The 27,247-nt window shown below is 43.9% G+C and overlaps 1 protein-coding gene and 1 long non-coding RNA gene across 2 annotated transcripts in view; one reads left to right on the forward strand and one right to left on the reverse strand.

Moving 5' to 3' along the window:
* LOC144766891 (membrane-spanning 4-domains subfamily A member 4A-like) overlaps positions 1-27,247 on the forward strand; it is a 458,387-nt gene that overhangs the window by 286,286 nt on the left and 144,854 nt on the right. The gene's annotated exons all lie outside the window — the stretch shown is intronic.
* Positions 11,088-27,247, reverse strand: part of LOC144766892 (uncharacterized) — a 199,107-nt gene continuing 182,947 nt past the window's right edge. Inside the window, exon 4 of the long non-coding RNA XR_013597969.1 lies at positions 11,088-11,188. This is a non-coding gene — a long non-coding RNA (uncharacterized LOC144766892). The remainder of the gene's footprint in view (positions 11,189-27,247) is intronic.

Genomic DNA, 27,247 nt, shown 5'->3' on the forward strand with positions numbered 1-27,247 from the left:
AAATGGGGTGACCCAATCGAAGTCCTAGGACCTGGGTATCGAGTATTACAGATAGAGTGGTCCTAGACGTTAACTCCAAATACGATTATTGATACTTTGTAGCACTGCTTAGTTTAAATTTCATTCAACATGCGATTCAATCCTGCAATGAAGAAGTTTTCGAGAACAACAAGAGAAAACAATAGCCCAACAAAAAATTCAAGTGTCCAACACAACACACAGTACGTTTTGAGTGTCTTAAAAGTAGAGGAAAAATTACTCCACTGTTTATTTTTCTAAAAAATTCACATCATTTTTCAATATACAAATTTTGAAAAAGCAAAGAGGGGTTACCAGTGAAATAGCGTGCATAGAGTAGAGTGAACGTTTTTTGGTGCTCGTGTAAGACAGAGAAAGACCGAGAGGGTCTAGAAAAGATGAGTGCAGATTATTTTCGCAAATCTAAGGTTAAACAATCCTTAGGGGGGGTTGTAGAGGAGCCTGCCCTCAACGTTTTATCAGCAAAAAATGTTGTTCTTTCTTGCCATGTTACGGTACATAGTTCATCCGTATTTTTATAGGAGGGAGAAGGGGCCGGGACAGACAAAGATGCAGGCTCCAAATGGGGGAAGGTTTGTCGACGTTTCGACCCAAGGACAAGAAGGGCAGTTTATATCCTCATAAACGGGTCTTCATCAGGACGGGGAAGGTGGCGAAGGGAGGGGGCTAAGTTACATTGGATTCTTGTAACCCCAGTAGTGAAGGTGGACACCTGTAAAAACAAATAAATGGGCTAAGTATCTCAACCAACAACATGAAGGTCAATAGGATATCGGTACTCCATAGGCACTCACCCTTTAATGGTGTGCCATATGCGAAAAAATCACTTAGGTAGGAAAGCCATCCAAACGTGCTCTAGAGTACTGAAAGTGAAAAACATAGCCATCAATGCTGTGTTCCCAATGTTACAAAATGTATACATGTAACAAAACAAAACAAAAAGTCGTGCGTGAAACCGCAAGTCTCACTCACCCACGCTGTCAATCGCGGCGGGTGGAATCCGAATGATAGTTTTCAAACAGTTGTGCGTGCTGTGTCTGTGGGTAAAATGTATATTATTAGCCAAAGAAGACTAAAACACTAATCTTGATAGTCAGCCGGACTGGAAGTCCGAACTGTACCAAACGTCCGCGCCCGACTGATCCTAACCTTACCTCATCTGTCGGACTGCACTGGCTGTCATTGGGGCTCTTTCTGCAGACAACCGCTGAGTCAGAATCTGTCATCTAAGTAATAGACGTGACGGCAGCGTGCACGCCTCTGGGGCTCACGTTGGAGCCGGAAAGGTTACCTAGCAACACATAATGTTTGGAATGAAGACAGACTCCGGACGATTCAGGGAGTGAGGAAAAACCCAAGATGGGAAAACGGCTAACGAAAGCTTTGAACATAAGTAAATGCAATGCACAGAATGATTCATAGTGAGTAGTACATTGATACAAGGTGTGAGTTAAAATATGCATATACAAATCAAACAGTTGTACAGAGTAATTTTACAAGCCGACGAGTCATGTGACCAACATTGTCAAACAGAAGCAAAGGAAGTAATCATGGTCATAGGATCACATTTCAACCATTGTACAAATTAGACATTTGCCTCGTTGTTTCCTCATATTCATGAAGGCCCCGATTTACCGTGTCAAATATATGCATCCATTTACATTCTCTGATACTCAGAGTACTTGCAAAATTGCCTCCCCTTACATTTACGAGTACCTTTTCCAGTACCCACCATTTCAGGCTCTCAGGTGGGTGATCGAAGCTGGAAAAATGCTCCACAAGAGGGGCTCCCTGTACCTTGCAGCGTATCCTGTTGACATGCTGCAAAATTCGAGGTTTTACTTTTTGTATAGTCTGGCCTACATATAAGAAACCACATGGACATGAAATTGCATATATGACACCAGCAGAATTGCAGTTCGTATGTTGTCGCAAGGTATGTGTATAATTGTTATGCGTACACTGCTTTAATTCCAAAGTCATGGGGCACGCTTTACATGCGCCACACTTATAATGTCCAAGTACTGGTGGGGCATTCCAGAGGGTCGTTTGCGTACTAGTGGGTTTACTTGGAAGTAATGATTGGACCACATAGTCCCTCACACTCCTTCCCTTTTTAAACGCATGCATGGGTGGGTCAGGGATACCAATCTCATCTGCCACTAGGTGCCAGTGGCCAATAATGACTTTTTTAATGTCACTACTCCTGGTGTTAAAGGTAGTGACACAAGTCATTCTCTCGTTGTTATTATTGCACTTGGATTTGGGCTCTAAGAGGAACTACCTATGGCAAAACCAAGCTTTTTTTCTTGCCTTTTTCAACAGTCTAAGTGGATACCCCCTATCAGCCAGGCGCTCCATCAGTAGTGCTGATTCGGTGAAATAATCAACCTTATGGCTGCAATTCTTACGCAACCTCAGAAACTGCCCGTAGGGTAGGTTGTCCCTGAGGTTGCGAGGATGGTGGCTCGAGTAGCGAAGCAGAGTGTTTCTTTCGCTATTTTTTCTGTATAGTGTAGTGTGTAAGTGATCCCCATCCTCTACTATGCTGATGTCCAGGAAGTTAATCCTCTTTTCACTAAAGTCCAGGGAAAATTGAATGTCATCTGATTTATTGTTGAGCCAGTTATGAAAGTTTTTCAGAAGTTCCTCACTGCCTCGCCATATCATTAGGACATCGTCTATATATCGACGCCACAACATGATGTTATCTCGGTAGGGGTTGGTCTCATTGAGTACAAATTTATGCTCATATGAGTTCATAAAGATTATAGCCAGATCTGGGGCAAGTTTTGCCCCCATGGCTACACCCTTAGTTTGAACATAGTAACTCCCATCAAAGTAGAAGAAGTTCTTTTTCATAGCAATCTCAAGAAGATCCACAATGAAGGACGTCGGGACCTGGCAAGGTCTTGGTCGTTCCTCCAGCACCTCTCTAATGACTTCAAGGGCAGCTTCCTGAGGGATATTGGTATAGAGGGACGTGACATCCATTGTTACCAGAAGGTTGTTAGTATGATCAAATGGATGCCCGTCCACTAGTTGTATAGCTTGCATAATGTCCCTCACATAAGCCGTAGTGTCCTCTGCAATGGGTTATATAAATATATCAACGTACTTGCAGAGGGGCTCTAACACCGATCCACACCCTGACACAATAGGTCTTCCCGGGGGCTTTTCAAGCCCTTTGTGCACCTTCGGGAGCGTGTAGATCGTGGGGAGTCTGGGGTGGCTGTTATTCAGATAGTCATACTCATGTTTGGACAAATAACCATCCTCTAGTGCCTTGCTAGTTATGGATCTAATATCCATACCAATTTCTTTTGTTGGGTCTGCCTGTAGTTTCCTATAGTTACCTTCCACCCCCAATTGTGATACAATTTCAGATTTATAGTCATCCCTGTTCTGGATGACAATAGCCCCCCCCCTTATCTGCTGGTTTTATCACAATTTCGGTGTTTTGTTTCAGCGATTGAAGGGCTTGTCTTTCTTGTTTGTTAATATTGAATCTTGTGTAGTGCTTTTTTGACAGTAACTGGTTGATGTCTCTCATTACCACTTGTTCAAACGCCAGAATTTTATGTGACATCATCTGAGCCGGCGGTGTGAATGTGGAGGGTGGCCGTAGACCAGTGCTGCTAAACACAGGTTTGTAGGGAATTTTATTAAAATGTTGTTTCAATCTGACCTTTCTGAAAAACTGGTGTAACTCAGTTTTCAAGTTAAACGTATTGGGAAGGTTTGTTGGTACAAACGAGAGGCCCTTTTCAAGTATTTTCGATTCTTCTGGTTTAAGGACATAGGTTGAGAGATTGATTATAGGGCTGTCACGTATGGATGCTGGTTGAAACTTTACCACCTGTAGTGTTTCTGTCGAGTTCTGATGTCCCCATGGGTCTCCTGACGAAAGTGGACCTGTTTCTTCCCTGTTCCCCTTCCTTGGTTCCAATTGGATTGTGCGCGTCCCCTGGGTCTCCCCCAGGGACGGCCCCTGCCTTGGTATCCTCCCCATTGGTCCTCTTCTAAAAAACTATTCGAATAGTCAGGGTATGTGCTGGCACTGGTGCCTGGTCTTTCTTCTTCGTTCCCAGAGTTACTGGTCGCTGAAGAATCCGAAAAAGTAGTGTATTTTCTGTATCCCCCTCGTCCCCTGGTGGAGAACCTATCCTGAGACTCCTGTTTGTAATAGCCTTCAGCCAGGTATGGGTAAACCGCTTTTTCGTCGTAGAATTTTAGATCCTTAGCTAGTTTATCTAGTTTGGTTGATTGTGTAAAAGTGTCAAAGTCTTTCAGCGTTTTTTCAAGACGCTCCAACGCTTCTTTCGCGTTATTCAATGCTTTATCGTCCACAATTTCTTTTCTAAGATCTGCTATTTCTTTGATGAGGCGCTCTACCTCCTCAAGAGCAGTCTCCACCCCAAGCACCATCCAGTGCCTGGAGCAATTGTTACTGATAAAGCTGAAGTTGCTTTTAAACTTAGGATTGTCTATAAAGATGGCCGGCTCGTTCCTTACCTGCAGGCCGATTGGAATCACATTTGCCTGCAGATACTGGGTGAGCACATGACCATGTAGCCTAGTGCGGATTAGTTTCTTCTCTAATCTCCCGACTCTGTTAATCTTATCATTTAGGGAGAGGTCAATTGGGGTTGTAGTACGACCCAAGAAGCTGCCACCCCCCTGGGCCTGTATCAATTTATCAATATATTCCTCACTATAGGTTAAAGTGTCTTTTTCTGCCATGTCATGTACGTTGTCTTTTGAGTAGACGGTCGTGATACGTATAAACTGATCATACAAAACGATACCACATTGAATACAATTAACATAAATACACACAAAACACCCTCGCAGGAATCCCTGCTCAAGAAATCGTTATCATAAATGGGGTGACCCAATCGAAGTCCTAGGACCTGGGTATCGAGTATTACAGATAGAGTGGTCCTAGACGTTAACTCCAAATACGATTATTGATACTTTGTAGCACTGCTTAGTTTAAATTTCATTCAACATGCGATTCAATCCTGCAATGAAGAAGTTTTTGAGAACAACAAGAGAAAACAATAGCCCAACAAAAAATTCAAGTGTCCAACACAACACACAGTACGTTTTGAGTGTCTTAAAAGTAGAGGAAAAATGACTCCACTGTTTATTTTTCAAAAAATTCACATCATTATTCAATATACAAATATACAAATTTTGAAAAAGCAAAGAGGGGTTACCAGTCAAATAGCATGCATAGAGTAGAGTGAAAGTTTTTTGGTGCTCGTGTAAGACAGAGAAAGACCGAGAGGGTCTAGAAAAGATGAGTGCAGATTATTTTCGCAAATCTAAGGTTAAACAATCCTTAGGGGGGGTTGTAGAGGAGCCTGCCCTCAATGTTTTATCAGCAAAAAATGTTGTTCTTTCTTGCCATGTTACGGTACATAGTTCATCCGTATTTTTATAGGAGGGAGAAGGGGCCGGGACAGACAAACATGCAGGCTCCAAATGGGGGAAGGTTTGTCGACGTTTCGACCCAAGGATAAGAAGGGCAGTTTATATCCTCATAAACGGGTCTTCATCAGGACGGGGAAGGTGGCGAAGGGACGGGGCTAAGTTACATTGGATTCTTGTAACCCCAGTAGTGAAGGTGGACATCTGTAAAAACAAAAAATGGGCTAAGTATCTCAACCAACAACATGAAGGTCAATAGGATATCGGTACTCCATAGGCACTCACCCTTTAATGGTGTGCCATATGCAAAAAAATCACTTAGGTAGGAAAGCCATCCAAACGTGCTCTAGAGTACTGAAAGGGAAAAACATAGCCATCAATGCTGTGTTCCCAACGTTACAAAATGTATACATGTAACAAAACAAAACAAAAAGTCGTGCGTGAAACCGCAAGTCTCACTCACCCACGCTGTCAATGGCGGCGGGTGGAATCCGAATGATAGTTTTCAAACAGTTGTGCGTGCTGTGTCTGTGGGTAAAATGTATATTATTAGCCAAAGAAGACTAAAACACTAATCTTGAAAGTCAGCCGGACTGGAAGTCCGAACTGTACCAAACGTCCGCGCCCGACTGATCCTAACCTTACCTCATCTGTCGGACTGCACTGGCTGTCATTGGGGCTCTGTCTGCAGACAACCGCTGAGTCAGAATCTGTCATCTAAGTAATAGACGTCACGGCAGCGTGCATGCCTCTGGGGCTCACGTTGGAGCCGGAAAGGTTACCTAGCAACACATAATGTTTGGAAGGAAGACAGACTCCGGACGATTCAGGGAGTGAGGAAAAACCCAAGATGGGAAAACGGCTAACGAAAGCTCTGAACATAAGTAAATGCAATGCACAGAATGATTCATAGTGAGTAGTACATTGATACAAGGTGTGAGTTAAAATATGCATATACAAATCAAACAGTTGTACAGAGTAATTTTACAAGCCGACGAGTCATGTGACCAACATTGTCAAACAGAAGCAAAGGAAGTAATCATGGTCATAGGATCACATTTCAACCATTGTACAAATTAGACATTTGCCTCGTTGTTTCCTCATATTCATTAAGGCCCCGATTTACCGTGTCAAATATATGCATCCATTTACATTCTCTGATACTCAGAGTACTTGCAAAATTGCCTCCCCTTACATTTACGAGTACCTTTTCCAGTACCCACCATTTCAGGCTCTCAGGTGGGTGATCAAAGCTGGAAAAATGCTCCACAAGAGGGGCTCCCTGTACCTTGCAGCGTATCCTGCTGACATGCTGCAAAATTCGAGGTTTTACTTTTTGTATAGTCTGGCCTACATATAAGAAACCACATGGACATGAAATCGCATATATGACACCAGCAGAATTGCAGTTCGTATGTTGTCGCAAGGTATGTGTATAATTGTTATGCGTACACAGCTTTAATTCCAAAGTCATGGGGTACGCTTTACATGCGCCACACTTATAATGTCCAAGTACTGGTGGGGCATTCCAGAGGGTCGTTTGCGTACTGGTGGGTTTACTTGGAAGTAATGATTGGACCACATAGTCCCTCACACTCCTTCCCTTTTTAAACGAATGCATGGGTGGGTCAGGGATACCAATCTCATCTGCCACTAGGTGCCAGTGGCCAATAATGACTTTTTTAATGTCACTACTCCTGGTGTTAAAGGTAGTGACACAAGTCATTCTCTCGTTGTTATTATTGCACTTGGATTTGGGCTCTAAGAGGAACTACCTATGGCAAAACCAAGCTTTTTTTCTTGCCTTTTTCAACAGTCTAAGTGGATACCCCCTATCAGCCAGGCGCTCCATCAGTAGTGCTAATTCGGGGAAATAATCAACCTAATGGCTGCAATACCTACGCAACCTCAGAAACTGCCCGTAGGGTAGGTTGTCCCTGAGGTTGCGAGGATGGTGGCTCGAGTAGCGAAGCAGAGTGTTTCATTCGCTATTTTTTCTGTATAGTGTAGTGTGTAAGTGATCCCCATCCTCTACTATGCTGATGTCCAGGAAGTTAATCCTCTTTTCACTAAAGTCCAGGGAAAATTGAATGTCATCTGATTTATTGTTGAGCCAGTTATGAAAGTTTTTCAGAAGTTCCTCACTGCCTCGCCATATCATTAGGACATTGTCTATATATCGGCGCCACAACATGATGTTATCTCGGTAGGGGTTGGTCTCATTGAGTACAAATTTATGCTCATATGAGTTCATAAAGATTATAGCCAGATCTGGGGCAAGTTTTGCCCCCATGGCTACACCCTTAGTTTGAACATAGTAACTCCCATCAAAGTAGAAGAAGTTCTTTTTCATAGCAATCTCAAGAAGATCCACAATGAAGGACGTCGGGACCTGGCAAGGTCTCGGTCGTTCCTCCAGCACCTCTCTAATGACTTCAAGGGCAGCTTCCTGAGGGATATTGGTGTAGAGGGACGTGACATCCATTGTTACCAGAAGGTTGTTAGTATGATCAAATGGATGCCCGTCCACCAGTTGTATAGCTTGCATAATGTCCCTCACATAAGCCGTAGTGTCCTCTGCAATGGGTTTTATAAATATATCAACGTACTTGCAGAGGGGCTCTAACACCGATCCACACCCCGACACAATAGGTCTTCCCGGGGGCTTTTCAAGCCCTTTGTGCACCTTCGGGAGCGTGTAGATCGTGGGGAGTCTGAGGTGGCTGTTATTCAGATAGTCATACTCATGTTTGGACAAATAACCATCCTCTAGTGCCTTGCTAGTTATGGATCTAATATCCATACCAATTTCTTTTGTTGGGTCTGCCTGTAGTTTCCTATAGTTACCTTCCACCCCCAATTGTGATACAATTTCAGATTTATAGTCATCCCTGTTCTGGATGACAATAGCCCCCCCCCCCCCTTATCTGCTGGTTTTATCACAATTTCGGTGTTTTGTTTCAGCGATTGAAGGGCTTGTCTTTCTTGTTTGTTAATATTGAATCTTGTGTAGTGCTTTTTTTACAGTAACTGGTTGATGTCTCTCATTACCACTTGTTCAAATGCCAGAATTTTATGTGACATCATCTGAGCCGGCGGTGTGAATGTGGAGGGTGGCCGTAGACCAGTGCTGCTAAACACAGGTTTGTAGGGAATTTTATTAAAATGTTGTTTCAATCTGACCTTTCTGAAAAACTGGTGTAACTCAGTTTTCAAGTTAAACGTATTGGGAAGGTTGGTTGGTACAAACGAGAGGCCCTTTTCAAGTATTTTCGATTCTTCTGGTTTAAGGATATAGGTTGAGAGATTGATTATAGGGCTGTCACGTATGGATGCTGGTTGAAACTTTACCACCTGTAGTGTTTCTGTCGAGTTCTGATGTCTCCATGGGTCTCCTGACGAAAGTGGACCTGTTTCTTCCCTGTTCCCCTTCCTTGGTTCCAATTGGGTTGTGCGCGTCCCCTGGGTCTCCCCCAGGGACGGCCCCTGCCTTGGTATCCTCCCCATTGGTCCTCTTCTAAAAAACTATTCGAATAGTCAGGGTATGTGCTGGCACTGGTGCCTGGTCTTTCTTCTTCGTTCCCAGAGTTACTGGTCGCTGAAGAATCCGAAAAAGTAGTGTATTTTCTGTATCCCCCTCGTCCCCTGGTGGAGAACCTACCCTGAGACTCTTGTTTGTAATAGCCTTCAGCCAGGTATGGGTAAACCGCTTTTTTGTCGTAGAATTTTAGATCCTTAGCTAGTTTATCTAGTTTGGTTGATTGTGTAAAAGTGTCAAAGTCTTTCAGCGTTTTTTCAAGACACTCCAACGCTTCTTTCGCGTTATTCAATGCTTTATCGTCCACAATTTCTTTTCTAAGATCTGCTATTTCTTTGATGCGGCGCTCTACCTCCTCAAGAGCAGTCTCCACCCCAAGCACCATCCAGTGCCTGGAGCAATTGTTACTGATAAAGCTGAAGTTGCCTTTAAACTTAGGATTGTCTATAAAGATGGCCGGCTCGTTCCTTACCTGCAGGCCGATTGGAATCACATTTGCCTGCAGATACTGGGTGAGCACATGACCATGTAGCCTAGTGCGAATTAGTTTCTTCTCTAATCTCTCGACTCTGTTAATCTTATCATTTAGGGTGAGGTCAATTGGGGTTGTAGTACGACCCAAGAAGCTGCCACCCCCCTGGGCCTGTATCAATTTATCAATATATTCCTCACTATAGGTTAAAGTGTCTTTTTCTGCCATGTCATGTACGTTGTCTTTTGAGTAGACGGTCGTGATACGTATAAACTGATCATACAAAACGATACCACATTGAATACAATTAACATAAATACACACAAAACACCCTCGCAGGAATCCCTGCTCAAGAAATCGTTATCATAAATGGGGTGACCCAATCGAAGTCCTAGGACCTGGGTATCGAGTATTACAGATAGAGTGGTCCTAGACGTTACCTCCAAATACGATTATTGATACTTTGTAGCACTGCTTAGTTTAAATTTCATTCAACATGCGATTCAATCCTGCAATGAAGAAGTTTTCGAGAACAACAAGAAAAAACAATAGCCCAACAAAAAATTTAAGTGTCCAACACAACACACAGTACGTTTTGAGTGTCTTAAAAGTAGAGGAAAAATGACTCCACTGTTTATTTTTCTAAAAAATTCACATCATTATTCAATATACAAATATACAAATTTTGAAAAAGCAAAGAGGGGTTACCAGTCAAATAGCGTGCATAGAGTAGAGTGAAAGTTTTTTGGTGCTCGTGTAAGACAGAGGAAGACCGAGAGGGTCTAGAAAAGATGAGTGCAGATTATTTTCGCAAATCTAAGGTTAAACAATCCTTAGGGGGGTTGTAGAGGAGCCTGCCCTCAACGTTTTATCAGCAAAAAATGTTGTTCTTTCTTGCCATGTTACGGTACATAGTTCATCCGTATTTTTATAGGAGGGAGAAGGGGCCGGGACAGACAAAGATGCAGGCTCCAAATGGGGGAAGGTTTGTCGACGTTTCGACCCAAGGATAAGAAGGGCAGTTTATATCCTCATAAACGGGTCTTCATCAGGACGGGGAAGGTGGCCAAGGGACGGGGCTAAGTTACATTGGATTCATGTAACCCCAGTAGTGAAGGTGGACACCTGTAAAAACAAATAAATGGGCTAAGTATCTCAACCAACAACATGAAGGTCAATAGGATATCGGTACTCCATAGTCACTCACCCTTTAATGGTGTGCCATATGCGAAAAAATCACTTAGGAGGGAAGCCATCCAAACGTGCTCTAGAGTACTGAAAGGGAAAAACATAGCCATCAATGCTGTGTTCCCAACGTTAAAAAATGTATACATGTAACAAAACAAAACAAAAAGTCGTGCGTGAAACCGCAAGTCTCACTCACCCACGCTGTCAATGGCGGCGGGTGGAATCCGAATGATAGTTTTCAAACAGTTGTGCGTGCTGTGTCTGTGGGTAAAATGTATATTATTAGCCAAAGAAGACTAAAACACTAATCTTGATAGTCAGCCGGACTGGAAGTCCGAACTGTACCTAACGTCCGCGCCCGACTGATCCTAACCTTACCTCATCTGTCGGACTGCACTGGCTGTCATTGGGGCTCTGTCTGCAGACAACCGCTGAGTCAGAATCTGTCATCTAAGTAATAGATGTGACGGCAGCGTGCACGCCTCTGGGGCTCACGTTGGAGCCGGAAAGGTTACCTAGCAACACATAATGTTTGGAATGAAGACAGACTCCGGACGATTCAGGGAGTGAGGAAAAACCCAAGATGGGAAAACGGCTAACGAAAGCTCTGAACATAAGTAAATGCAAGGCACAGAATGATTCATAGTGAGTAGTACATTGATACAAGGTGTGAGTTAAAATATGTATATACAAATCAAACAGTTGTACAGAGACCCAGGGGACGCGCACAATCCAATTGGAACCAACGAAAGGGAACAGGGAAGAAACAGGTCCACTTTCGTCAGGAGACCCATGGGGACATCAGAACTCGACAGAAACACTACAGGTGGTAAAGTTTCAACCAGCATCCATACGTGACAGCCCTATAATCAATCTCTCAACCTATGTCCTTAAACCAGAAGAATCGAAAATACTTGAAAAGGGCCTCTCGTTTGTACCAACCAACCTTCCCAATACGTTTAACTTGAAAACTGAGTTACACCAGTTTTTCAGAAAGGTCAGATTGAAACAACATTTTAGCAAAGATTGATCTCGAGCATTTGTGCATTGGATATTGAGATCTAGCCCCTCATTACTGCATGTCTCCCCTATGTCAACATCCGTTAGGCCGATGTGCCTTCCAAGCCAGTGAAGAGACTTATTACGGAGTTCTAACCGTGTTCATAGTTCAGGAGTCTTTAGTACTGGGGCATTGGCCAAGATTACCACATATGGTGTGGCTTCCGGCAGCAAGTCAAGGCGAGTATGCATTTGGAACTCCTGGGTTAGCTTTAAATCCATGCTGTTTGACCCTATTCCTTTATAATGCCTATTTTTCTCCCCCACCAACTTATTTGTCTCAATGATAGATTGTTGTTCACTCATATCTGCATTATGCCCATGAATTGGGGGTCCAGAGGTGGTGTCCATGATTACTGGGGTAGGGGTAACTGTATGGGTTGTGCTTATCGGCCCACTTATGGAGGTCTTTACCTGAACATGTGTTGAGCTATCCTGATTGTTTGTACACATTTTTCCCTCCATGTTTACAACTCTCTCAATTAATTTCCCCAGTGCGCTCTCTGTGTTCTTATGCAATTCATCTATGCTTTTCGATATTTTTTCTAGTGCCAATGAGTGGCCCGCTAGCTGGGCGTGCGTGGTGGGTTTTCGTGTTTCTGCTGTGTTGTTACCAGTAAGTTGTGGTTGAGAGAGCTCTTTTTACACCTCCCTGAGCCTTGCCCTCTTGGTTTTTGTATAAGTGTACTCTCCGGCCTTCCGGGATATTTACTCCGCTTCAGGGGTGGTTGTATATCCTCCACCAGCTCACTCAGGTCGCTTTGGGCTATGTGGTCCGAGATGTCCTGTATGGAGCCATTTCGGTCACTGGGCAGAGTTATTCTCACTTAGGGGTAATAGGTTGTTAAAGTTAGGTGCTCCCTCCTCCCTTACTAGACACCGCCTCCCCTTTGATAAGGACTCCTCCACCATGCTGATTTGCTCTTCAATGGCCCCCATAGCCCCTGTGAGGTAAGACAGTAATGATGTTTGGCCACTACCTTTGCCTCTATATTTTCTGCAGTTACTGCATGATTCATCTTCCTTTTAGGTATGATTAAATATTTAACAGTAAGAGTATAGTTAAGATTAGCAGCAGTAAAAACACTGTAACAAGCTTACTTCTAAAAGTAGTAGTCCTTAGTCCAATGTCCAGTGGCCAACGATGCATCCGTTTGTGATGGGTTAGGGAGGTGGCCCAGCCCTGCTCCAGTTGGTCCCTGACGGGCACAGACGTGCCCGCCCTGGCTTCGCCCGGGTGCACCCACGCGCATCCCGTGTCGCGGAAGCCCCTCAGGGATTTAAAGTGCTGGGTAACTGACGCGCTGTGGGCGGAGGCGGCTGCGCGGCGGCGCTGAAACCGCTTGGGACACTGGGAGGTGTAGTTCTTTCAGGCTCCCGGTCTGCTTCCTCCTACTCGCACAGCCCCCACAACAGGGCCGGTAACAGCACGTACAAAGTGCAGTATCAGTGCAGTATCAGGGTGTTCCGCGCCGCGAGAGCCCCTTCAGGGATTTAAAGCGCCGAGTGACTGACGCGCTGTGGGCGTAGGCGGCTGCGCGACGGCGCTGAAACTGCTTGGGCCACTGGGAGCTGTAGTTCCTCCAGACTCCCGGTCCTGGTCTGCTTCCTCCACCTCACACAGCCCCCCCAACAGGGCCAGTAACAGCAGGTACAAAGTGCAGTATCAGTGCAGTATCGGGGCATAATTCAAACATCACACTTGTACTAATTGCAGTACTAGCATGGCATCTGAGAGTCAGAGAGAAGGGGCATCTAACTGTGGGATAGGTAGGAGCAACCAAGGTGCCCAGAGCCTATTGTTTGGTCTCCACCTTTGTATCCTGGCCCTAAAACCTGCCCACTGCTCCTACAAAGTACAGTGGGGACAGCATGTCAGTGATAAACTGTTTTGCAAAGACACGTTGTAGGACATTGCACAAGCGCTTTAACTTTAAGGGCAGACACATAGGCCCACATGCATCAAAAACTGTGTTTGCGTTTTCATAATAGCGAAAAATAAGGTACGTTATTATGGAATCCCAAAACCGAATGCAGCAATGAAATCGGTATACATTTGCGATTCGGTAAAAATCGCAAATGTCATTACCGATTCCGTGTTGACCGAATTTGTAATTGCGAATTCGCTATTACAGAATCGGAAATTGGGAATTACCCATATTGCTGCATTGCGATCACATCACAACCAGGAAGTCTTTCACTGATTCAATACACCTGTACACAGGGAGAGGAGGAGGAGGAGAAGGAGGAAGAAGACTTGTGGAGCACACCCTGGAGGAACTGTTTCTGAACAGGAGCTGTGAGAAAAATACACCATGGCCACAGAAAAAGCACAAAGAGAAGGAGAAGGCAGGAAGAGAAAGATCAAGGTCAGTGACAAGGAACTTGAAATCCTCACTGAGGAAGTTGTCCAGAGACATGACCAGCTGTTTGGGAAACAATCCCTGCATGTTGCAGAGTCCGTGAAGAGGACGATTTGGCTTGGGATACAAGCCAAGGTAAATGATGTGGGGGTGACACACTGTGACATACCTAATCTGCAGAAGAGATGGTATGACCTGCGCAGCCGAGCAAAAGAAAACTGCGAGACAGGCTTGCCGCAGCAAAAAAAAAACAGAAGGGGGACCATCCAGCGAGCATCCAAACACTCCACTGGAGGACATGGTGGAATCCACTTTGCAGCCAGAGGCAGTTGTTGGTGTGACACTGATCAACATCTCAGGACATGCGGGCACCTCCCAATTTAAGACCACAGCTAAACATGTGTGTGTCAAATGTAATCACAATCTGACCCAAATGCATACCCTGCGTAGTGTAGCACACCTGAATCCAATCCACCCTTTACTTGCAACACCCTAATGCATTGTGGGAGTTGTATGCAAACAAATGTAAGGGCAAGGCATGGAGGGACTAACAAGTGAAGCAGAGTACAGCAAGGAAGTGACAACACTAGACTATTTAGATTACAGAAGTAGATTTTATATAACTGCTCAGGCGCAATGTTACAAACAAGTGCAAACAAAAACTGAACTTGCACTGTTCCAATCACAGATGCAGCACAGGACAGTGACGTGGCTGACGACCACGAGTCCGATGGACACATGGAGCAGCATGATGAGGGACAAGATATGCCAGCATCCTCACCAATCCCTGCTCCCACTCACCGCAGGAGAAGAGTAAAACCACTCCCTGATTTGGAGAGTGATGAGGACATCAACATAGGAGCTCACACACAGCAGCCTGCACATACACCACCATCACCACCACCAGAGCCAAAAATGCGGTGCAGTTCCGTGCAGTTCCGCAGGCGAAGACCCAGGGCACTCCTCACGCATGCTGAGGATGATGGCGAAACCACCGCAAGTGTTCTGGAGTCCAAGATGCTGAGGGTCCAGCTCCTGCAAGGGAAGAACATCTGTATCATCCAGGGCCAACTTGGAACAATATCAAGACACATGGGTGGTATTCATGACGGCCTGAGGGAGCTAACTACTGCAGTAGTTGAAGGGCAGAGGGCCAACGGCAAGAGACTAGACCGTGTTGCGACTGCCATTGAGGATATGTGCGGGGTCATGCAGGCTGATCAAGTCGCAAATGGCAGGAGGCATCAGACTTCCATGGGACGCATGCAAAGTAACAGCATACCACAGCTCAGCTTTCAAGGCGTGCAGTCAGCATGCAGGTGGAGATGGCCCACTGCTGCGGGGATATGGCCAGGGGCCTCATCCAGGTCACCACTGCTGTGGAAGGACTGCAGACTGGAGCAGCTAGTGGAAGCCTCATGCGTGATGGGGGACAGTGAGGAGTGCTGCAGCCTGAGCAGGCTACTGGTGCCTGTGTCACATGGCAGGAGGCGCAGTACCAGGAGTCAAGCCGGCACAGAAGGGTCAATGACGGGGTAGCAGAGCCTACTGACAGGGCCATAGGAGTGCGTGGTAGAAGGAAGTAGACAATTGGACATGTACCAATCTGGTGATGTAACCAGAAATATGTATCCTGTCCACACTGATGTTGCAGTGCCAAGACAATGACATTTGATTGTCTGCTCCCACACTGCACTTGTCTGACAATGGTATGTGTGCATCTACACAACTACCTACCTAACAAAATAAACCTTCAGGAAAATACTGTATTGTGTCGTGATTACTCACCTTAGAAGTAATCTTGCATGATATCTGCCCATCTCCATCTCCCCTCTGCTGCATTTGGACAGCGCGTTGATTGATGTGGTTGTCTTGGCTGGAAGAGTAGTTCTGGCTCGCTATCAGAGTCTTCCAGGGGAATGCCCCTATTAGTGGCAACGTTGTGCAACGTTGCATATGTAGCAACAATTTTACAGCTTGCCTCCTGCCTATATTGTAAAGCCCCACCGGTTTTGTGGAGGATGCGAAACCTGGATTTGAGTACACCGAATGTCCTCTCAATCACATTGAGTGTCACAATGTGTGCATGATTGTATCGCTGCTCCTTTGTGTCATGTTATTCAGATAGGGAGTGAGGATGAAAGACCTCACAGTGTATGCACTATCACCGACAGGATGTGAAAAATAGATATACATTAGTTACTGTAATATGTCACCATGGCGGACAGGTGTGCAAGACCAGTTTTAAATCTGTTTACCCAGCAAATATCCTTCACCAAATTCACCCGCCAGCAGACGTCTGTGTATGCCACTATGCCTGAAGATGTAGGAGTCATATGCACTGCCAGGGTAACTTGCCACTGTGTCTGTGATTATTGTTTTAGAATTGCAGATTACTTGAATGTTCAGTGAATGGTATTATTTCCGGTTCCGGTAGATATGCTCATTTACTGAGGGGGGACATATGGGTACACATGTCCCATCAATGTAACCAATGACATGTGGAAATTGTGCAACCTGATAAAAATCTAATTGAATTTGCAGCAATTCCTGTGGTGTTGTGGGGAACCTAATGTGGTGGTGTATCCTCTGCAACATGGCATCTAGGAAAGGGTTGAAAAAGCGCGATAGGGCACTTTGAGAGACACCGCCAGCTGCTGCAATTACTCCCTGGAAGGTCCCTGAATCTAGGAGATGCAGAGAGCATAGGACCTGCACATGGGTGGGGATGGCATGTATCCTGGGAGTCTGATGCTGCAGTATTGGGTCTAACTCAGCAATGAGATCTCTAAGATTGTGGCAGCATTCAGCCTATATCTATCATAAATTTCTTCCTCCGTCTGCCCTAGCAAAGTGACGCGCACTTCTCTCCTGTATCCTCCTTCTTCTCTGTGCTTCTGCTCGTAGCCTCGTCCTCCTCGCCATGACGTAGAGCACTGCCATTGTGAGACACTCTGATGCATTCTGGGACTGTTTAAGTAGTTTGCTGATAATTCACACCTGATTTGTTGTATGTGAAATTTTTACCACCTGTTATGATTTGTTCTTATTTAGAAGATGCAATTTGGGATTCTTGACTAATTCTGTATTTGCAAATTCTTGTTGCATAGGTGTTTGCGATTTCCTATTTTCGATTCCATAATACGAATCGCTATTACAGAATTGGAAAATTAGAAATCGCTAGTTTTGCGAAAAGTAAGGTTTTCTGCGAATTTGCTTCATGCATTGGAAGAAGCTATTTTGCAATCACAAGTGGCCTTTTTTTGCTATTCGCAACGTTTGCGATTGCAAATTTGCTTGATGTATGTGGGCCATAGTGATTGCAGTCTCAGTGGGGGAACAGAGGATCAGCTGAAAGGGGGTCTGACTGCTGGGACCCTACAGCAAAAAAGAAATGCTGAGTCTCCTTATTGATTGCTATTCTTCATTCCCCCAGGCTTCAACCCACCCACCATTGCTGCAAAGCCCATGTGGGTGGGGTGTCAGCCAAGAATGTCTTAGGCTTGCAGATTAGAAGGATAGGGTTGGAACCCTGGACAATTGACATTCTGTTTCCCTAATAAGTAGTATTCATTTTGTATTTTGACGGTTAGTGAAAGTTGGCTGTGAAAGTGTCGGGTCCATTAGATCTGAAACCTTTTGAGCAGGGGTGGCCGGCATAACTCACGGGTGGAGGGGCAGGGGCACAGCTGCATCAAAAAGATAAGAATAAATAAAACATACTTGGCCGCCGGGTCCCGCGTCTTCTTTCCTGCTCGCCTGTGTCAGACTCCAGGTCGGAACAGGAAGCAGTCAGCCAGGCTCCCACCCCTAAGTCAATCACAACACTCCAGTGGTGCGTTGTGATTGGTCTGAGCGCTGTGACACAACGCTCAGCCAGGGGCTGGAGGAGTGGGCATGTTCTCCATGTAGGCTGCAATGCAGCCTGCATGGATAGGGGAGTGCGCATGACTGGTTTGGGTGGCCCGACAGTCATTGCGCACTCAGGAGTGCGCAAACCACTCCTCCCCTGCCCTGCTCCATAAGCATAGCAACCCCTCCCACCAGCAAAACAAAACATAAAATGGTAATAACTAAAAATTATTACCCTTTTATATTTATTGCTTCTTGCACTGCAAGAAAGCAGTGAGGCAACACTACTACATCATAGCGGAGGAGCCGCCACTGTTCTAGAGACATAATCTGATTAACTTTTTTAGCAGCGTAAAAGAGTGAAAGGGAGAAAATCATTCAATTTCATTCAATTTCCAATTAATGTCCACTGATGCATAATAACCAAGGGACACTAAAGAAAGGTTAGTGAGATTTATTACAAAGCCAAAAATAACTGAACATAGATACACCTCAACACAAGGTTGTAGAGATACAGAGGAAACAGCATGAAGCCAAATCTACACACCCAGTTCTGTTAATGTAGCATGAACAAAGCTATTAGCTCCAGAACAAGAATACAAGCAATGAAAAAGAAAGAGTCCAAAGGTTCCTGCATTGAGGGCTGATGCATGTAAAGCATTAATCTATCCCTACACTATCACTAAGATGACATCCCCAGGTTGAAAGATAAGCATTTCTAATGAAAAAAATAAAGGTATTAGTCTTGGAGTCTTCCTAAGAAGTCTCTCCACAGTCGAGATAGGTCGAGTTGCGTGAGCCACTTCTCTAGAGAAAGCGATTAATCTGTGATGCTCGGTCTCCAAAAAGCAAGGAAGAAGTGCAGGCTCTTTTCCTAACCACAACCAGTTACTCACAGGTAATTTCCAATCATCCTTCTTGTCCACAAAGAGTACTTTTCCACTGTGTTCTCTTTACTCATCACTCGCAACAGTTCACCTTGGTTCTCATGCCTTCTCCTGTGTGAAACCAACTTTTTTCCTCTTATCATCTCCAAACCATACAATCGTAACTTCTTCTCTTCTTTAATTAAACGCTAAAACAAAGACATTATTTTGCCTAAAAGAATGCTTCTTCACCTGTACCACAAAATGTGAGAAAGAACAGCTTCCACAGTGCACATGAATTTCAGAACATTAAAGCTAAAGTGAGTTTTTCAAGGATTGCATTTCAGGCCTACAGCTTTAGCTAACATAAGAATGCATCATTTAAACATTGCGAATTACAATTGACATGACACAATTTCCTAAATATGGAAAACATTATTATTATTGAACATCTCTAATACTTGAGAATTGTCTACACTTCATATCACAGTTTCTTCATGTTAGCGTTTTTTGCTGATTACATATATTTCTTCAGTTAGCTATCACATAACATTGTCTAAAATATAAAAGAGAGGGGCCCTTTCATACCAAAGAGGTAGGGCACCAATGAGACAAAAAGTAGAACCCCATTTGGGAAACTAAATAATTGGACTTTCATACATACAGCCAGAGGATCAACCAATATCACCTAAACACAAATATAGACTGAAGTGTCTAAATATCTACACAGTGCCGGGCAATTTTCTCTAGAAAATTTAATATGTATTCCTTAAAATCACAATATAGAAAAATTCTTTATTAAAATAAACTATTATTTAACATTTTAAAAAAAGAGCATAAAAACCTACATCATATATAGAGTTCACGTAATCACTAAAGGACAAAATATATCATCATTAATAAACCCTCAATGAACAGAAAGTATAGCAAGAGTACATGAAACAATTTATCATGTCATTGAAAAAAAACAGTCTGTAGTAAATCATTTGCTCAGTCGGAATATTTTTTAAGTTTAGTTCTCGTATACTAAAAAAATGTCCCAAAGATCTAGTGTATCAAATCTGTGAAGCATCAACGTGTTTGGGTGGGTACTAGGATTTCACAGCCACCACCTTCAGGAAAAACAATATCTCCCAGCCATAATTTATTCTCTTTGTTCCTCAAGAGCAGAACCTCCAAGGTAGACTCAAAGGAGTTTGAATATTCAGGGAATGAAGGTAAGAATTGATGTATATATACCCCTTTGTATGTATATACCCCTTTGTATGGCTCCACAAATACCTGTATCTGTTTTGCAATCAACAACTATCAAAGAAATATTGAGAAGGGTACAGCACCTTGTATTCTTAATTGGATAGGTTCTGCATCTATAATATTAGATGGAGGAAGCGCTTCTCTAAATAAATTTCAGTGTGTGAAAATACACCTCCTACAGGTCAGAGGAGCCACTTTTGCCTCAATCCTTTCAGCTAACCGACGGGGTGAAACTTCTGTATAGTGGTGAAAATAATATACATATTCGTAGGTTTCACCCCTTTTGCTCATTTGAGCTACACCTGTTCTTTGTGTGATCCTTGGATTTTTCAGAATCCCTATGAGTTCAGTGTTCAGTGAGGTAACTTTGATGGCAGTACCCCCACACCTCATTCTGACATCTGAGTTGGAGCGGGGCTCCAAATCAGCAACAGCAGACAAGGGGGATCATGATGTGTTTGTAGTTGAAAGTGCTTTGCAGGCCACATTTCATACTTTCTTTTCATTATAAGTGCCGAGTTTCATTCACAATCAAGCGATCATCAAGCAAGTGCAGTCTGCAGCCGGGGAGCACTGCAGGTGGGGCAAAAGAGGGTTCGGGGAAGCTGTTTGTTTTTTTGTAGAGGGTGGGGGAGAAAATACATTTTCTGATAAAAGGAGGTGTGTGCTCGGCTAGGGAGGCTTAGGTGCATTCTAGAGGCCTCTCCTCCGTCCGTGATCACATCCGTCATCAGAGCAGTGGTGGTTGGCATGTAAGGGGGGTAGTGGGGCAGGAGTGAAAAAATTACAAATGCTTTAAAAAAAATACATTTACCTTGATCTAGGCCCATTGTCTCTTCACTCCGGTCTAGGCAGGCATGCAGGCTCCAACCAGGACCAGAAAGCAGCAGTAACCATAGTGCCCACACCGTCATCCGCTCCCCCCCTGCATTTTATACACTTGCCCATATAATGATTACACAAGACACATTGTTATGGGTAAGAACTGCTGCAGATTTATTTTCATACAACAAAATGTATGACGATTATGTGGTTATTTTACGGGTGATCCAGGGCAGGCAGCCCCTCGCTGCCCCGCCCGCCTTATGAGCCATCCGGCACGCACGGTGGGTCGACGCCCGGACAGTGCAGCCTTTGCTGATCCCCTTATGGATCACGTGATCATGTCTTATACTCCCGCCCCCCCTTTCAGGGCGGAGCGTGGTGTGGCACACCTCCGGTTGGTAAGGCCCCCCAACCGCCCGAAGGACTAACGGGGCGCCGTCGCGGTTTTCACGGAACCTCCCTGCGGCTCCTGGTCTTTGGCTCAGGCGCCCTTACTGTGCCAGGCAGAGGTACCCTTACTGTACCCGTCTGCTGCAGTGGTACCCTTACTGTACCAGTCTGCCTCCAGATCGCCCTGTAACTCCGCCTGCAACACAAAAGAAAACATTAGAACATCCAAATCAGCATGCCACCTGCCAAGCTGCTGGGTACGAGGATAGGGTGGGTGCATCGAGGCAGGCAGGCGCAGGACGGCCGGTAACGAGGCCGGACAGGGGCAGCCGGGAGTGTGGACGACCGACAAAGAGGCCGCATGCGGGGCTGCAGGGGCCTAAGTACCTAACCGGCCCGCCCCCACGCGCCCTCCCCCGGATGCACGTCACTGGTGGTGCACCCGGCCGGGGGGGGCAGGAGCACTGCCCGAGCCTCCCCCTCCACGAGGACTGACGGAGGGGGGGGCTTCGACTAATGGGACTAAGGGGCTGCCCTACTGATGTCCCCCTTTGGGGGACGCGGGCAGCGCCATAGTGCCCACACCGTCATCCCCCCCCCCTGCATTTTATACACTTGCCCATATAATGATTACACAGGACACATTGTTATGGGTAAGAACTGCTGCAGGTTTATTTTCATACAACAAAAAGTATGACGATTATGTGGGTTATCTTACGGGTGATCCAGGGCAGGCAGCCCCTCGCTGCCCCACCCGCCTTATGAGCCATGCGGCACGCACGGTGGGTCGACGCCCGGACAGTGCAGCCTTTGCTGATCTCCTTATGGATCACGTGATCATGTCCTATACTCCCGCCCCCCCTTTCAGGGCAGAGCGTGGTGTGGCACACCCCCGGTTGGTAAGGCCCCCCAACCGCCCGAAGGACTAACGGGGCGCCGTCGCGGTTTTCCCGGAACCTCCCTGCGGCTCCAGGTCTTTGGCTCAGGCACCCTTACTGTGCCAGGCAGAGGTACCCTTACTGTACCCGTCTGCCGCAGTGGTACCCTTACTGTACCAGTCTGCCTCCAGATTGCCCTGTAACTCTGCCACAGCTCTGGCGGAGGCTACCGTCGATGACAGAGCCCCCCACCCCAGAGTTCCCTACTACATCTCGCAGCTTCTAGTGCCTCCCGCACGTCAAGGAGAAACATATCCTTCCTGACTCTGCCACTTTTACCAGACACTTTCCTAGTTAGGTTCACGTTATCCTTGGCGCCCCGACAATGGGATCACAACAGGAATGAAGGAATACGGCACGGTGTCCCCCTAAGTCGTTGCACATTTCGTGGGGTGCAAAGCTACCGATGGCCGGACACTGTTATACACCTATGCCCTGGTGAGTTATACCGGTACTGGTATGACTACTAGATAGTGGGTAAAATAGTTTATCACGCTTGCACTCTCAATTTATGCTGTTTATCCAGTTGTGGCGTGCTCTAGGGTATACCCTCCTTCAAGGTATTGGTAAATCAATTGATGAGCGTGACCCTTAATTGAGTGACGTCCCCTAGTCACAGCAATATCCCAAATCAATGTGGGTTGTAGAGTTCAAAAGTTCCAAAGTAACAGTTCAAACTTAGTGAAATTCAATATTCATTTATTCACATTGCAACGTTTCCAGGACTAGTTCAAATCAGCATTCCAAATAATCCAGTCTTTAAATCAATACTTCATTGTCCAAATTAATATTTCTTTGTCCAATGCATTTCGGCTGTAAAGTAGCCTTCATCGGGGACTGAATTCTATAAATTAAATAATCACATTAAGGATATATCAGGGATTAATTCTCAAATGCATTCTAGATAATAATTCTTAGGAATATCAATCAAATAGCGTCGCCTTTATCAGGTAAGGACTACGTGGAATCATTAAATAAAGAATGAGTGTGTAACTAGAACCGAAGTGCCTCCAAAGTTTGAAAAAAGGTGAAAACCAATAGTTTATAACCCACACCCGAATGTGCGGTTCGAGTGATTTTAAGAAAACACTCGAAATGCTGACACCCTCTACTCTATAAACCAAATGGTCTCTAGTACTCACTTATTTAAGGTCGTGCATAACTTCTATTCAGAATCCCCACACACGGGAAACGTGGTTCACCCGATCGACATGTTAACAAATAATTAAATGATCTTCAACTTAGTAAACAGTGAAAATGGACTCGTATTTTCGTTACGTGGCGGCCATGTTGGAACAGTAATAAGACAGAAGTGAATCAACTTTCTGTTGCAAGGAGTACTCCTAAACGTGATAATGTGTCTGTTAACAAATGATAATGTGTAAATGTTATTGCATAGATCGGTGAAATAGGGCTAATCACAAATCTACTGAACAAACTACTCATGTTAATGAACAGTGAGGGCAGACTAGGTTAGAAGTGACAACTCGGGGAATCCTAATAAAATACATTCAGCTTATCTCCGAGGGGATATATAATGAAAGTGAAATCAATTATGTAATAACAAAAACAAACATGATCGACAATCCTCACAGAATACTTATTTGTGCGATGCATAATAATCAGATGTAGGCAATCAAAAGTAGAAACATCATGCTCAGTGTCATTCAGTGCTTAGTGATGTTCATCATAAGTAACAATTAAATTCAATCCGGTCATTCATTCCGGTGGGTTTTAAGGTTTCCAATTTAAAAATCCAAAAGTTCTCACGTTGTAGAAGGTTCTTATTGTTGTCAGTTCCTTCTCGTTTTTTCACGATCTCCAGCACCGTGAACCTCAGTTGGCTGATGTTGTGAGAAGCCTCACAGAAATGAGAAGCAACAGTTGATTTGGATTGTTTGTTACGAATATTCGATTTATGTTCGTTCAGTCTTGTTTTGATTTTTCTCTCGTTTTTTCCCACATATCCCTGACCACAGGGACATTTTAGTAAATATATGACGTTCATAGAGTCACAGGTAGCTGACACGTGTAGTTTTATTTTATATCCTTTACTTGGATGGGTGATGGTGTTCCCTCTGATGATGCTGTTGCAATGACTGCAGTTATGGCAAGGTAGTGTGCCATGAAAAGTTTCTTCTGTATTCTCCACCCTCTGTTTAATCATACTTCCCAAGTTTTTCGCCCTTTGATAGGCGAATAAAGGTGTCTCTTTAAAGATGTTGTTGAAATCGGTCTCTTGAGATAGTATTGACCAATGTCTTTTAATTATGCCCTTGAATGCTTTGCTTTTAGTCGAATACTTTGACACAACAACCATTCTGGTATTTTCCTTTTTTGGTGTTTGAATTAATAGATCATTTCTGTTTTTAAGGGCACATCTCTGTTTGGCCTCATCCAATGTCTTTTGAGGGTATCCTCTACTCTTAAACCTTAATTCCATCTCCTTGATTCTCGTTTCTAATGTCTCCGAAGATGACACGATCCTCTTTACCCTTATCATCTGCGAATATGGCAAATGTGTCTTTAAAGAATTGTTGTGAAAACTATTGTGGTGTAATAGGTTGTTTCGATCTGTCAACTTACGGTAAATATCCGTTGTAAACTGTGATCCCTTCCTCTGTATTTCTACATCAAGAAATGTAATCTTGTTGGCATCAATTTCCGATGTAAATTGAATGCGTTCATCACGCATGTTGAGTTCATTAATGGCATTAATGAACTCAACATGCGTGATGAACGCATTCAATTTACATCGGAAATTGATGCCAACAAGATTACATTTCTTGATGTAGAAATACAGAGGAAGGGATCACAGTTTACAACGGATATTTACCGTAATTTGACAGATCGAAACAACCTATTACACCACAATAGTTTTTCACAACAATTCTTTAAAGACACATTTGCCATATTCGCAGATGATGAGGGTAAAGAGGATCGTGTCATCTTCGGAGACATTAGAAACGAGAATCAAAGAGATGGAATTAGGGTTTAAGAGTAGAGGATACCCTCAAAAGACATTGGATGAGGCCAAACAGAGATGTGCCCTTAAAAACAGAAATGATCTATTAATTCAAACACCAAAAAAGGAAAATACCAGAATGGATGTTGTGTCAAAGTATTCGACTAAAAGCAAAGCATTCAAGGGCATAATTAAAAGACATTGGCCAATACTATCTCAAGAGACCGATTTCAACAACATCTTTAAAGAGACACCTTTATTCGCCTATCAAAGGGCGAAAAACTTGGGAAGTATGATTAAACAGAGGGTGGAGAATACAGAAGAAACTTTTCATGGCACACTACCTTGCCATAACTGCAGTCATTGCAACAGCATCATCAGAGGGACCACCATCACCCATCCAAGTAAAGGATATAAAATAAAACTACACGTGTCAGCTACCTGTGACTCTATGAACGTCATATATTTACTAAAATGTCCCTGTGGTCAGGGATATGTGGGAAAAACCGAGAGAAAAATCAAAACAAGACTGAACGAACATAAATCGAATATTCGTAACAAACAATCCAAATCAACTGTTGCTTCTCATTTCTGTGAGGCTTCTCACAACATGAGCCAACTGAGGTTCACGGTGCTGGAGATCGTGAAAAAACGAGAAGGAACTGACAACAATAAGAACCTTCTACAACGTGAGAACTTTTGGATTTTTAAATTGGAAACCTTAAAACCCACCGGAATGAATGACCGGATTGAATTTATTGTTACTTATGATGAACATCACTAAGCACTGAATGACACTGAGCATGATGTTTCTTCTTTTGATTGCCTACATCTGATTATTATGCATCGCACAAATAAGTATTCTGTGAGGATTGTCGATCATGTTTGTTTTTGTTATTACATAATTGATTTCACTTTCATTATATATCCCCTCGGAGATAAGCTGAATGTATTTTATTAGGATTCCCCGAGTTGTCACTTCTAACCTAGTCTGCCCTCACTGTTCATTAACATGAGTAGTTTGTTCAGTAGATTTGTGATTAGCCCTATTTCACCGATCTATGCAATAACATTTACACATTATCATTTGTTAACAGACACATTATCACGTTTAGGAGTACTCCTTGCAACAGAAAGTTGATTCACTTCCGTCTTATTACTGTTCCAACATGGCCGCCACGTAACGAAAATACGAGTCCATTTTCACTGTTTACTAAGTTGAAGATCATTTAATTATTTGTTAACATGTCGATCGGGTGAACCACGTTTCCCGTGTGTGGGGATTCGGAATAGAAGTTATTCACGACCTTAAATAAGTGAGTACTAGAGACCATTTGGTTTATAGAGTAGAGGGTGTCAGCATTTCGAGTGTTTTCTTAAAATCACTCGAACCGCACATTCGGGTGTGGGTTATAAACTATTGGTTTTCACCTTTTTTCAAACTTTGGAGGCACTTCGGTTCTAGTTACACACTCATTCTTTATTTAATGATTCCACGTAGTCCTTACCTGATAAAGGCGACGCTATTTGATTGATATTCCTAAGAATTATTATCTAGAATGCATTTGAGAATTAATCCCTGATATATCCTTAATGTGATTATTTAATTTATAGAATTCAGTCCCCGATGAAGGCTACTTTACAGCCGAAATGCATTGGACAAAGAAATATTAATTTGGATAATGAAGTATTGATTTAAAGACTGGATTATTTGGAATGCTGATTTGAACTAGTCCTGGAAACGTTGCAATGTGAATAAATGAATATTGAATTTCACTAAGTTTGAACTGTTACTTTGGAACTTTTGAACTCTACAACCCACATTGATTTGGGATATTGCTGTGACTAGGGGACGTCACTCAATTAAGGGTCACGCTCATCAATTACTAGATAGTGGGTCACATGTCTAGCTAAAGGCTTCCAAACGCTATGTAAGGATGCAACATTGCATCATTAAAAGTTGACTCTTTCCTCGTGCATAACTGCAAGGAGGCGAAAGTACCTTTATCATACTAAGTACACAAGCAGCTAATGGTTAATGTTGACCAATGTGTGACTTTTC

Source organism: Lissotriton helveticus, chromosome 7 (assembly GCF_964261635.1).
Source record: "Lissotriton helveticus chromosome 7, aLisHel1.1, whole genome shotgun sequence".
Taxonomy (NCBI): Eukaryota; Metazoa; Chordata; class Amphibia; order Caudata; family Salamandridae; genus Lissotriton; species Lissotriton helveticus.